This window comes from Triticum aestivum, chromosome 7D (assembly GCF_018294505.1).
Source record: "Triticum aestivum cultivar Chinese Spring chromosome 7D, IWGSC CS RefSeq v2.1, whole genome shotgun sequence".
Lineage (NCBI taxonomy): Eukaryota > Viridiplantae > Streptophyta > Magnoliopsida > Poales > Poaceae > Triticum > Triticum aestivum.
Window position 1 is genome coordinate 517,131,734 of NC_057814.1, and position 15,170 is coordinate 517,146,903.

Here is a 15,170-nt window from a genome sequence, read left to right on the forward strand (position 1 = left end):
TAAAACATCCAAGAATGATAATATAACAGCATGGAACAATAGAAAATTATAGATACGTTGGAGACGTATCAGCATCCCCAAGCTTAATTCCTACTCGTCCTCGAGTAGGTAAATGAGAAAAACAGAATTTTTGATGTGGAATGCTGCCTATCATGCCATCTCATATTCTTTTCTTTGTAGCATGGACATTTGGACTTTTATATGGTTCAAAGCAATAGTCTAGTTTTGACATGAGGACTTAAATACTCAAGCATGTCAACTAGCAACAATGTCTTTCCAAATATCAATGCTAAAGTAAGTTATCCCTAGCCCATCATGCTCAATCATTGAACCATTCATGAAACACACTCGCATATTAGCTACACCCAATGCTCAAGTACGATCATAGTGCCCCCTAGTTAGTGCTTTATAAGATAAGATGGAGACTCAAATTAAAAATAAAAATTGCATAAAGTAAGAGAACGCCCTTTGCAGAGGGAAGTAGGGAATTGTAGAGGTGCCAGAGCTCAAAGCGAAAATTGTGAGATAAAAACATTTTGAGAGGCATACTTTTCCCACCAACAAAAATGACTTAGAGCTCCCAACACTTTCCATGCTAGATATATCATAGGCGGTTCCCAAATAGAAAATAAAGTTTATTCCTTTTTTCACCATACTTTCACTTTCCATGGCTAACCGTATCCACGGGTGCCCTCCATATCAACACTTTCCAAGGAATTTATTGTTTGACAACATAAAGTAAATTCATTTTTCATTTAGGGACTGGGAATCCCTAATACCTTTGCCTTACTCTCGTGCAATGACAAGTGAATAAACACTCATCGTGAGAATAACACATCTAGCATGGAAAATATTGGCCACCCCTCACCGCCTCGCGAGCGGTACGAGCACACAAAAGGGAAATTTATTTTGAAAATTAGAGATGGCACATACAAATTTGCTTAGAACGGCAAAAGAATACCGCGTATAGGTAGGTATAGTGGACTCATGTGGCAAAACTAGTTTAAAGGATTTTGGATGCACAAGTAGTGATCATACTTAGTGCAAAATGAAGGCTAGCAAAAGATTGAGAAGCGACCAACCAAGAAACGGATAATCTCATAAGCGAGCATTGAGCATAATTAACACCGAATAATGCACCACAAGCAGAATGTGAATTCATTGCACAACTATTGACTTTCGTGCTTGCATAGGGAATCACAAACCTTAACACCAATATTCTTACTAAAGCACAATTACTCATCAACATGACTCACATATCACATCATCATATCTCAAAACTAATACAAGGAATCAAGTTTATTTTGTCCAATGATCTTCATGAAAGTTTTTATTATATCCTTCTTGGATATCTATCACTTTTGGACTAATTTTCATGTGTTGCTTTAGATAAGCTCAAACAAATATAAGTGAAGATCATGAGCATAATATTTCATTCTCTCAAATTAATTTAAGTGAAGCAAGAGAGAATTTCTTCAAAAATACTAAAGCAAACCGTTCTCAAAAAGATATAAGTTAAGCACTAGAGCAATTCCATAGAAAAAAGCTTCATTGACGGGATGTAAGTGCCGCTTACCTAGCCTCCCTGGCAACTATTTGAGGACTCTATTTTATTTAAAAACTTTCAGTTCTAAGTATTTTTACTAAAACAGCAAGCAAAAATAACAAAATGACATTTCAAGAATAGCACACATCATGTGAAGAAGCAAAAACTTAGGCTCAACCGATACTAACTGATAATTGTTGAAGAAGAAAGGTGGGATGCCTACCGGGCCCCAAGCTTAGATGCTTGAGACTTCTTGAAATATTATCTTGGGATTCCTTGGGCATCCCCAAGCTTGAGCTTTTGTGTCTCCTTAATTCCTTTTATATAACGGTTTCCCTAAATCTTAAAAACTTCATCCAGACAAAACTCAACAAGAACTGGTGAGATAAGTTAGTATAAACCAATGCAAAAACCTTATCATTCTCTACTGTAGCAAATCACTAAAATTACTATTCAACATTGCATACTAAATGCCTCTGCATATTTAATACTCCTATCGTCAAATAGAATCATTAAACAAGCAAACATATGCAAACAGTGCAAACATAACAGCAATCTGCCAAAATAGTACAGTATGTAAAGAATGCAAGAGTATCAATACTTCTTAAACTCCAAAAATTATGAAAAATTAACACACTGTAGAAAATTTATCAGAGCTTATTGTGCAAAAAGTTTCAACATTTTATCACATTCTGACTTTTCTAAGGAATTTTTGCAACAGCGATAAACTTTCTGTTTTGAAACAGCAACATGTAAACTTGCATAATAAGCATGACAAAGGCTATACTTGACATTTTTTTTGCAAATAAACAAGCAAAATATTATTATAAATAGCAGCACACAAACCCTAACAAGAAAATGATGCTCCAAGCAAAACACATATCATGTGACGAATAAAAATGTAGCTCCAAGTGAGGTTACGGATAATGTTGGAGACGAAAGAGGGGATGCCTTCTGGGCATCCCCAAGCTTAGTTGCTTGGATCTTTCTTGAATATTAACTTGGGGTGCCTTGGGCATCCCCAATCTTAGGGTATTGTCACTCCTTATTCTCCTCATATCGACATCTCACCCAAAACTTGAAAACTTCAATCACACAAAACATAACGAAACTTCGTGAGATAGGTTAGTATGATAAAGAGTAAACCATTTCACTTTGGTACTGTCATAGACAGGATTCATAATTGTTTCCACACAATGCCTACTGTAGTGTATCATTTTCACAATTTATATTGAGCAATATAAGCCATAGAAACTAGAAAACAAGCAAACTATGCATTGAGAACAGAATCTGTCAAAAGCAGAACAGTCTGTAATGATATGGATAACTACCATACTTCTGCTACTCCAAAACTTCTGAAAAAACTAGGAAAACCTAGGTAATTTGTATATCTATCACCTGTAAAAAAATCAGATCAAAAGCACATTCCAGTGAATTTTAAAAATTCATGTACTGCGCGCAAAAGTTTCTGTTTTTGGACAGAATCAAGTCAACTATCATCCACACTATCCCAAAGGCTTTACTTGGTAATTTATCGAAACAAAAGCTATAAAACATGATTACTACAGTAGCATAATCATGTGAACACGCAAAAACAGTAGGTAAAAGTGTTGGGTTGTCTCCCAACAAGCGCTTTTCTTTAATGTCTTTTAGCTAGGCATGATGAGTTCAATGATGCACGCATAAAAGATAAGAATGGAAATATAAAGAGAGCATCATGAATCACATGGCAAGCACATTTAAGTCTAACCCACTTCCTATGCATAGGGATTTTGTGATCAAATAATTTATGGGAATAAGAATCAACTAGCATAGGAAGGCAAAGCAAGTGCAACTTCAAAACTTTCAACACATAGAGAGAAAACTTGGTATTATTAAAATGTGTAAAAGCATATGTTACTCTCTCATAGTAATTTTCAGTAGCATCATGAATGAATTCAACAATATAACTATCACATAAAGCATTCTTTTCATGATACATAAGCATAGAAATTTTATTACTCTCCACATAAGCAAATTTATTCTCATGAATAGTAGTGGGAGCAAACTCAACAAAATAACTATCATGAGAGTGAAAATTGAAATCATGATGACAAGTTTCATGGTTATCATTATTCTTTATAGCATACATGTCATCACCATTGTCATCATAGATAGCAACTTTGTTATCATAGTCAATCGAAACCTCTTCCAAAATAGTGGACTCATCACTAAATAAAGTCATGACCTCTCCAAATCCACTTTCATCAATATAATCATCATAAATAGGAGGCATGCAATCATTACAACAAATTTGCACATCAAATCTTGGGGGACTAAAAATATCATCTTCATCAAATATAGCATCCCCAAGCTTGTAGCTTTGCATATCATTAGCATCATGGATATTCAAAGAATTCATACAAACAACATTGCAATCATGCTCATCAATCAAAGATTTTTTTGTGCCAAACATTTTATTGACTTCTTCTTCTAGCAATTGAGCACAATTTTCTGATCCATCATTTTCAAGAAAGATACTATAAAGATGATCAATAATATGATGCAAACTCAATTCCATTTTTTATATGGTTCTATTTTATAAACCAAACTAGTGATCAAACAAGAAACTAAAAGATTCGATTGCAAGATCTAAAGATATACCTTCATGCACTCACCTCCCCGGCGACGTCGCCAGAAAAAAGCTTGATGTCTACTATGCAACTTTATTCTTGTAGACTCGTGTTGGGCCTCCCAGCGCAGAGTTTTGTAGGACAGTAGCAATTTTCCCTCAAGTGGATGACCTAAGGTTTATCAATTCGTGGGAGGTGTAGGATGAAGATGGTCTCTCTCAAACAACCCTGCAACCAAATACAAGAAATCTCTTGTGTCCCCAACACACCCAATACAATGGCAAATTGTATAGGTGCACTAGTTCGGCGAAGAGATGGTGATAGAAGTGTAATATGGATGGTAGAAATATATTTTTATAATCTTAATAAATTAAAACAGCAAGGTAGCAAATAGTAAACGGGCACAAAATCAGTATTGCAATGCTTGAAAATGAGGCCTAGGGTCCGTAATTTCGCTAGTCCAATCTATCAACAGTGCTAATATAATTGGATCATATAACCATCCCTCAAAGTGCGATGAAGAATCACTCCAAAGTTCCTATCTAGCGGATAACATAAGAATAAATTGTTTGTAGGGTACGGAACCACCTCAAAGCTATTCTTTCTGTTCGATCTATTCAAGAGTTCGTACTAAAATAACACAAAGCTATTCTTTCCGCTCGATCTATCCTAGAGTTAGTACTAAAATAACACCAAAGCAAATTCAGATTTATAATATTCAATCCTACACAAAGAACTTCAAAGAGTGCCCCAAGATTTCTACCACAGAAACAAAGACAAGAACATGCATCAGCCCCTATGCATAGATTACCCCAATGTCACCTCGGGAATCCGCGAGTTGAGTGCCAAAACATATATCAAGTGAATCAATACGGTACCCCATTGTCACCACGAGTATTAAATTGCAACACATATATCAAGTGTTCTCAAATCCATAAAAGTATTCAATACGATAACAACGAAATCTCAAAGGGGAAACTCAATTCATCACATCAAGATAGAGAGGGGAAAACACCATATATATGATCCGACTATATTAACAAAGCCCACGATACATCAAGATCGTGACATCTCAAGAACACGAGAGAGAGAGAGAGATTAAACACATAGCTACTGGTACAAACCCTCAGCCCCGAGGGTGGACTACTCCCTCCTCATCATGGTGGCCGCCGGGATGATGAAGATGGCCACCGGTGATGATCTCCCCCTCCGGTAGGGTGCTCGAACGGGTCTAGATTGGTTTCTCGTGGCTACAGAGCCTTGCGGCGGCGGAACTTCTGATCTAGGGTTGCCCCGAAGGGTTTTGGAATATTTGGGAATTTATAGGGCGGAGAGGGGGTGCGGGAGGCCACCGAGGTGGGCACAACCCACCTGGGCGCGCCGGGGCCCCCAGGCGCGCCCTAGTGGGGACTGCCCCCCTCGGGGCACCCCCAGGTGCTGGTTTGGCCCATTGGGAGTCTTCTGGTCCATCAAAAATCCACAAAAAGTTTCACGGTGTTTGGACTCCATTTGATATTGATTTCCTGCGATGTAAAAAACATGCAAAAACAGCAACTGGCACTTGGCACTATGTCAATAGGTTAGTACCAAAAAATGATATAAAATGACTATAAAATGATTGTAAAACATCCAAGAATGACAATATAATAGCATGGAACAATAAAAAAATTATAGATACGTTGGAGATGTATCAGTAATACACATCACAAGAAGCTTGCAAGCAAAGTTACTAAGGAGTTAGTTGCAAGATAATGTATTACGGAACGAGTAAAGAGACTTGCCGGTAACAAGATTGAACTAGGTATAGAGACACTGACGATCGAATCTCGGGAAACTAACATACCGACAGACAAAGGGAATTACGTATGTTGTCATAAAGGTTCAACCGATAAAAGATCTTCGTGGAATATGTAGGAATCAATACGGGCATCCAGGTCCCGCTATTGGTTATTGACCAGAGAGGTGTCTCGGTCATGACTACATAATTCCCGAACTCGCAGGGTCGCACGCTTAACGTTCGTTGACGCTAGAGTAGTATTGGGATATTTGATGAGTGGTAACCAATTGTTGTTCGGAGTCCCGGATGTCAAGAGGAGTCTCGGAATGGTCGAGAGGTAAAGATTTATATATGGGAAGTCATATTTTGGGTTCTGGAAAAAGGTGTGTTTTTTTCGGTATTGTACCAGGAAGCTTCCAGAAGGTTCCGAAGGATTCCGGAGGGGTCCGGAAGTCCACAAGTGGGTCCACCACGACACGAGGGCTAGCATGGGCTGCGGAGAGGTGCCCTGGCCTTATTTGGCTAGGCGCACCAAGTCCTCAAAAGCCAATGTGGCTAGGGAAGATAAAAAAAAGGAAGGAGTTCTAGTAGGAATAGGATTGGACTTGGAGTCTAAGTCCTCTCCCCCCTTAGCTGCGCCCTAGAGCTTGGAGGGGCTGTTTCCCACGCCCCTCCACCTAAATATATAGAGGGGAGGGGCGCCCCAAGAGGACACTCCAATCCCTTGGCGCCCCTCTCTCTCGTTACTCCGTAGTTCCACTGCCTCGTCTCGGCGACGCTTAGCGAAGCGCTGTCGGTGCTCCACCACCACGATCACCACCACGCCGTCATGTTGGTTGTGATCCCATCTACTTCTCCTCTCCCACTTGCTGGACCAGGAAGGAGGAGACGTCATCGAACCACACGTGTGCTAAACTCGGAGGTGTCGTCCGTTCGGCACTAGATCGGTTGGATCGTGATCGGATCGCTGATAACCCACAAGTATAGGGGATCGTTTGTAGCCTTCTTCGATAAATAAGAGTGTCGAACCCAACGAGGAGCTAAAGGTAGAACAAATATTCCCTCAAGTTCTATCGACCACCGATACAACTCTATGCACACTTGACATTTGCTTTACCGAAAATAAGTATGAAACTAGTTTGTAGGAGTGATGCTAGAACTATTTTGCAAGAATAAAACTAGAAGTACTTTGCAAGACAATAAAAGTTAGGTGTTTAGTAAAAGGGTTTGTGTCAACAAGAAAGTTATTTGTCCCTAGGAAATCGATAACAAGTACCGGTAATCATTCTTGCAATTTTATGTGAGGGAGAGGCATGAGCTAACATACTTTCTCTACTTGGATCATATGCACTTATGATTGGACCCCTAGCAAGCATCCGCAACTACTAAAGATCATTAAGGTCGTGAAACCCAACCATAGCATTAAGTATCAAGTCCTCTTTACTCCCATACGTCATGCCCACTTACTCGGGTTTAGGCTTCTATCACTCTCGCAACCCACCATAAGCGAATGATACGTCTCCAACGTATCTATAATTTTTGATTGTTCCATGCTATTATATTATCTGTTTTGGATGTTTAATGGGCTTTAATATGCTCTTATATAATATTTTTGGGACTAACCTATTAACCAAAGGCCCAGTGCCAGTTTCTGTTTTTTTGCCTATTTCAGTGTTTTGTAGAAAAGGAATACCAAACGGAATCCAAACAGAATGAAACCTTCGCGATGATCTTTCTTGGAATGAAAGCAATCCAGAAGACTTGGAGTTGAAGTCTGGAACTCCGTGAGGTGGCCACGAGGCAGGAGGGCACACCCCCACCCTCGTGGGCCCCATGGAGATCCACCGACGTACTTCTTTCGCCTATATATACTCTTATACCCTGAAAACATCACGGGGGCCACGAAACCACTTTTCCACCACCGCAACCCTCTGTACCCATGAGATCCCATCTTAGGGCCTCTTCCGGCGCTCTGTCGTAGGGGGAATCGATCACGGAGGGCTTCTACATCAACACCATAGCCTCTCCGATGATGTGTGAGTAGTTTACCACAGACCTTCGGGTCCATAGTTATTAGTTAGATGGCTTCTTCTCTCTCTTTGATTCTCAATACAAAGTTCTCCTCGATGTTCTTGGAGATCTATTCGATGTAATACTCTTTTGCGGTGTGTTTGCCGAATGAATTGTGGGTTTATGATCAAGTTTATCTATGAATAATATTTGGTTCTTCTCTGAATTCTTATATGCATGATTTGATATCTTTGCAAGTCTCTTCGAATTATCAGTTTAGTTTGGCCTACTAGATTGATCTTTCTTGCAATGGGAGAAGTGCTTAGCTTTGGGTTCAATCTTGCGGTGTCCTTTCCCAGTGACAGTAGGGGCAGCAAGGCACGTATTGTATTGTTGCCATCGAGGATAAAAAGATGGGGTTCATATCATATTGCTTGAGTTTATCCCTCTACATCATGTCATCTTGCTTAATGTGTTACTCTGTTCTTATGAACTTAATACTCTAGATGCATGCTGGATAGCGGTCGATGTGTGGAGTAATAGTAGTAGATGCAGAATCGTTTCGGTCTACTTGACACGGACGTGATGCCTATATTCATGATCATTGCCTAGATATTCTCATAACTATGCACTTTTCTATCAATTGCTCGGCAGTAATTTGTTCACCCACCGTAATACATGCTATCTTGAGAGAAGCCACTAGTGAAACCTATGGCCCTCGGGTCTCTTTCTTATTATATTGCATCTCTTTTATTTACAACACATCTCGTTTACTATTTTGCAATCATTATTTTCCAATCTATACTACAAAAATACCAAAAATATTTATCTTACTATCTTTATTAGATCTCACTTTTGCGAGTGACCGTGAAGGGATTGACAACCCCTTTATCGCGTTGATTGCAAGGTTCTTGATTGTTTGTGCAGGTACTAGGTGACTTGTCTGTTATCTCCTACTAGATTGATACGTTGGTTCTCAAAGAATGAGGGAAATACTTACGCTACTTTGCTGCATCACCCTTTCCTCTTCAAGGGAAAACCAACGCATGCTCAAGAGGTAGCAGCAAACCATGAACATATTGCAACACCCTTCAGCGGGGGCCCCTCACGTTTGCGCAAGAATGGAGGGAACCATAGGACAGCACCATAAATAAAATATACAATCATACCAACCAAGATCACGATTAACCCACAGGACAAAACGGATCTACTCAAACATCATAGGATAACCATAGATCATTGGGAAATAATATATGGAGTTGAGCACCATGTTTAAGTAGAGATTACAGCGGGGAGAAGGGAGGTTACACCGCTGCATAGAGGGGGAGAGAGTTGGTGTTGACAGTAGCAAGATTGTGGATGTAGATCGTCGTCCCGATCGTTGCCCCGGCGGCACTCCGGCGCCACCGGGAGCGAGGGGGAGAGAGCCCCCTCCTTCTTCTTCTTCCTTGGCCTCCCCCTAGATGGGAGGAGAGTTCCCCCTCTGGTCCATGGCCTCCATGGCGGCGGAGGGGCGGGAGCCCCTGCAAGATTGGATCTCCCTCTCTGTTCTCTTCTCTTTCGCGTTCCCCAGATCTGGCCAAAAACCGTTTCTTATATTCCCGGAGATCCGTAACTCCGATTGCGCTGAGAATTTAACACGGTTTTGTCGGATATAAGCTTCCTTGCGCCCGAAGTAGAGCTCCAACCATCGTTCGAGGAGGGCACAACCCACCACCACGCGCTAGGGGCCTGGGGCGCGCCCTGGTGTCTTGTGGGCTGTGTGGGCCTCCGTTTGCGATGATTCCAACTCCCCAAAATCACAAATATTCCAAAATAATTCTCCGTAAAAATTAATTGCATTTGGACTTCGTTTGATATGGATTTTCTATGATACAAAAAACATGCAAAAAGCAGGAACTGGCACTAGGCACTGGATCAATAGGTTAGTCCAATAAATCATATAAAAAGGTGCCAAAAATATGTGAAAGTTGTATAATATTGGCATGAAACAATCAAAAATTATAGATACGACGGAGATGTATCAGCATCCCCAAGATTAATTCCTTCTCGTCCTCGAGCAGGTAAATGATAAAAAAGATATTTTTTTATGTGGAATGCTACCTAGCATAAACTTGATCATATATCTAATCATGGCATGAATATTAAGACATAGGTGATTCAAAGCAATAGTCTATAATTTGACATAAAGACATCAACACTCAGGCATCCCAACAAACAATCATCTCTTTCAAAATATCAACGCTAAAGAAAGCTATCCCTACAAAATCATATAGTCTTGTCATGCTCTGTCTTCTTAACACAAAGTATTTATCATGCACAACCGTGATGACAAGTCGAGCAATTGATTCATACTTTTTAACGTGCTTCAGCTTTTTCAACTCTCACGCAATACATGAGCGCAAGCCATGGATATAGCACTACGGGTGGAATAGAGTATGGTGATAGGGGTAAATATAGAGAAGACAAAAAAGTAAGAAAGTCTCACATCGATGCGGCTAACCAACGAGCTATGGAGATGCCCATCAACCGATATCAACGTGAGGAGTAGAGATTGCCATGCAACGGATGCACTAAGAGTTATAAGTGTATGAAAGCTCAATATGAAAACTAAGTGGGTGTGCATCTAATCCTATAATGAAAAATTCCAACTAGTATATGAAAGTGACAACATAGGAGACTCTCCATATGAAAAACATGGTGCTACTTTGAAGCACAAGCGTGGTAAAGGATACTAACAATGCCCCTTCTCTCTTTGTTTATTTTTTTTCTTTTTTCTTTCTTTTTATTTTTTCCCTTTTTCTTTTCTTTCTTTTTATTTTTTCCCTTTTTCTTTTCTTTCTTTTTTTCTCTCATTGTCCGGAGTCTCCTCCCGACTTGTGGGGGAATCATAGTCTCCATCATTCTTTCCTCACTGGGGCACTGCTCTAAAATGAATAATGATCATCACACTTCTATTTACTTATAACTCAAAAGAAATAAAAATTACAACTCGATACCTATGACAAAGTATGACTCTATATGAATGCCTCTAGCATGTACCAGGATGTGCAATGATCTAGTGTAACATGTATGGAAAATGATGAACGGTGGCTGAGCCACAACTACTATGTCAGATATATGATCATGCAAAGAAATATGACAATGAATGCTCAAGTCATCAAACGGAAGCGGTGGAAGTTGCATGGAAATATATCTCGGAATGGCCATGGAAAAGCCACAATAGGTAGGTATGGTGGCTGTTTTGAGGAAGATATAATAAGGCTTATGTGTGATAGAGCGTATCATATCACGGGGTTTGGATGCACCAGCACAGTTTGCACCGACTCTCGATGTGAGAAAGGGGTACCGTAGAGGCTAGCAAATTGCGGAAAGGTAAGAGTGCGTATAATCCATGGACTCACATTAGTCATAAAGAACTCATATACTTATTGCAAAAGTTTATTAGCCCTCGAAGCAAAGTACTACTACGCATGCCCCTAGGGGGATAGATTTGTTGGGTAACGTAGCAGAAATTCAAAATTTTCTACGCATCACCAAGATCAATCTATGGAGTAATCTAGCAACGAGGGGAAGGGGAGTGCATCTACATACCGTTGTAGATCGCGATGCGGAAGCGTTGCAAGAACGCGGATGAAGGAGTCGTACTCGTAGCGATTCAGATCGCGGTTGATTCCGATCTAAGCGCCGAACCACGGCGCCTCCGCGTTCAACACACGTGCAGCCCGGTGACGTCTCCCACGCCTTGATCCAGCAAGGAGAGAGGGAGAGGTTGGGGAAGACTCGGTCCAGCAGCAGCACGACGGCGTGGTGGTGATGGAGGAGCGTGGCAATCCTGCAGGGCTTCGCCAAGCACCGCGGGAGAGGAGGAGGGAGAGGGGTAGGGCTGCGCTATGAGGGAGATGTTCTCATGTCTATGGCAGCCCCAAAACCCCCACTATATATAGGGGAGGGGGAGGGGCTGTGCCCCATCTAGGGTTTCCCCCCCAAGGGGTGCGGCCAGCCCTAGATCCATCTAGGGGGGCGGCCAGAGGGGGGAGAGAGGGGGGGCGCCCCACTAGATGGGCCTTAGGCCCATCTGAGCCTAGGGTTTCCCCCCTTCTCTCTTCCCTGCGCCCTGGGACCCTTGTGGGAGGCGCACCAGCCCACCTAGGGGCTGGTCCCTTCCCACACTTGGCCCACGCAGCCCTCTGGGGCTGGTGGCCCCACTTGGTGGACCCTCGGGACCCTGCCGGTGGTCCCGGTACATTACCGATAGCATCCGAAACTTTTCCGGTGACCAAAACAGGACTTCCCATATATAAATCTTTACCTCGGGACCATTCCGGAACTCCTCGTGACGTCCGGGATCTCATCCGGGACTCCAAACAACATTCGGTAACCACATACAAACTTCCTTTATAACCCTAGCGTCATCGAACCTTAAGTGTGTAGACCCTACGGGTTCGGGAACCATGCAGACCTGACCGAGACGTTCTCCGGTCAATAACCAACAGCGGGATCTGGATACCCATGTTGGCTCCCACATGTTCCACGATGATCTCATCGGATGAACCACGATGTCGGGGATTCAATCAATCCCGTATACAATTCCCTTTGTCTATCGGTATGTTACTTGCCCGAGATTCGATCGTCGGTATCCCGATACCTTGTTCAATCTCGTTACCGGCAAGTCTCTTTACTCGTTCCGTAACACATCATCCCGTGATCAACCCCTTGGTCACATTGTGCACATTATGATGATGTCCTACCGAGTGGGCCCAGAGATACCTCTCCGTTTACACGGAGTGACAAATCCCAGTCTCGATTTGTGCCAACTCAACAGACACTTTCGGAGATACCTGTAGTGCACCTTTATAGCCACCCAGTTACGTTGTGACGTTTGGTACACCCAAAGCATTCCTACGGCATCCGAGAGTTGCACAATCTCATGGTCTAAGGAAATGATACTTGACATTAGAAAAGCTCTTAGCAAACGAACTACACGATCTTGTGCTAGGCTTAGGATTGGGTCTTGTCCATCACATCATTCTCCTAATGATGTGATCCCGTTATCAACGACATCCAGTGTCCATGGTCAGGAAACCGTAACCATCTATTGATCAACGAGCTAGTCAACTAGAGGCTTACTAGGGACATGGTGTTGTCTATGTATCCACACATGTATCTGAGTTTCCTATCAATACAATTCTAGCATGGATAATAAACGATTATCATGAACAAGGAAATATAATAATAACCAATTTATTATTGCCTCTAGGGCATATTTCCAACAGTCTCCCACTTGCACTAGAGTCAATAATCTAGTTCACATCACCATGTGATTAACACTCACAGGTCACATCACCATGTGACCAACACCCAAGAGTTTACTAGAGTCAACAATCTAGTTCACATCACTATGTGATTAACACTCAATGAGTTCTGGTTGATCATGTTATGCTTGTGAGAGAGGTTATTAGTCAACGGGTCTGAACCTTTCAGATCCGTGTGTGCTTTACGAATATCTATGTCATCTTGTGGATGCTACCACGCGCTATTTGGAGCCATTTCAAATAACTGCTCAACTATACGAATCCGGTCTGCTACTCAGAGTCATCCGGATTAGTGTCAAAGTTCGCATCAACGTAACCCTTTACGACGAACTCCTTTTCACCTCCATAATCGAGAAAATTCCTTAGTCCACTAGATACTAAGGATAAGTTCGACCGCTGTCATGTGATCCATTCCCGGATCACTATTGTACCCCTTGACCAACTCATGGCAAGGCACACTTCATGTGCGGTACACAGCATAGCATACTGTAGAGCCTACGTCTAAAACATAGGGGACGACCTTTGTCCTTTCTCTCTCTTCAGCTGTGGTCAGGTCTTGAGTCTTACTCAATACTCACACCTTGTAACACAGCAAGAACTCCTTCTTTGCTGATCTATTTTGAACTCTTTCAAAATCATGTCAAGGTGTGCATTCTTTGAAAGTATCATCAGGCGTCTTGATCTATCTCTATAGATCTTGATGCCCAATATGTAAGCAGCTTTATCCAGGTCTTCCTTTGAAAAAAAACTCCTTTCAAACAACCCTTTATGCTTTCCAGAAATTTTACATCATTTCGGATCAACAATATGTCATTCACATATACTTATTAGAAATGTTGCAGCGCTCCCACTCACTTTATTGTAAATACAAGTTTCTAACAAACTTTGTATAAACCCAAAAACTTTGATCACTCCATCAAAGCGTATATTCTGACTCCGAGATGCTTGCTCTAGTCCATGGAAGGATCGCTGGAGCTAGCATACCTTTTAGCACCCTTAGGATCGACAAAACCTTTCTGATTGTATCACATACAACCTTTCCTTACGAAAACTGGTAAGGACACTTGTTTTCACATCCATCTGCCAGATTTCATAAATGCAGCTAATGCTAACATGATTCCGACGGACTTAAGCACCGCTACGGATGAGAAAATCTCATCGTAGTCAACTCCTTGAACTTGTGAAAATACTCTTTGCCACAAGTCGAGCTTCATAGACGGTAACATTACCATCCATGTCCGTCTTCTTCATAAAGATCCATTTATCTCAATGGCTTGCCGATCATCGGGCAAGTTCACCAAAGTCCATGCTTTGTTCTGATACATGGATCCTATCTCGGATTTCATGGCTTCTAACCATTTTGTCGGAATATGGGCCCACCATCGCTTCTCCATAGCTCGCAGGTTCATTGTTGTCTAGCAACATGACTTCCAAGACAGGATCACGTACCACTCTGAAGTAGCACGTATCCTCGTCGTCCTATGAGGTTTGGTAGTGACTTGATCCGAAGTTTCATGATCACTATCATAAGCTTCCACTTCAATTGGTGTAGGTGCCACAGGAATAACTTCCTGTGCCCTGCTACACACTAGTTGAAGTGACGGTTCAATAACCTTTTCAAGTCTCCACCATCCTCCCACTCAATTCTTTCGAGAGAAACTTTTCCTCGAGAAAGGACTCGTTTCTAGAAGCAATTACTTTTGCTTCCAGATCTGAAATAGGAGGTATACCCAACTGTTTTGGGTATTCTATGAAGATGCATTTATCCGCTTTGGGTTCGAGCTTATCAGCCTGAAACCTTTTTTCACATAAGCATCGCAGCCCCAAACTTTTAAGAAACGACAACTTAGGTTTCTCTAAACGGTGTCGTCTCAACGGAGTTGCGTGGTGCCCTATTTTAAAGTGAATGC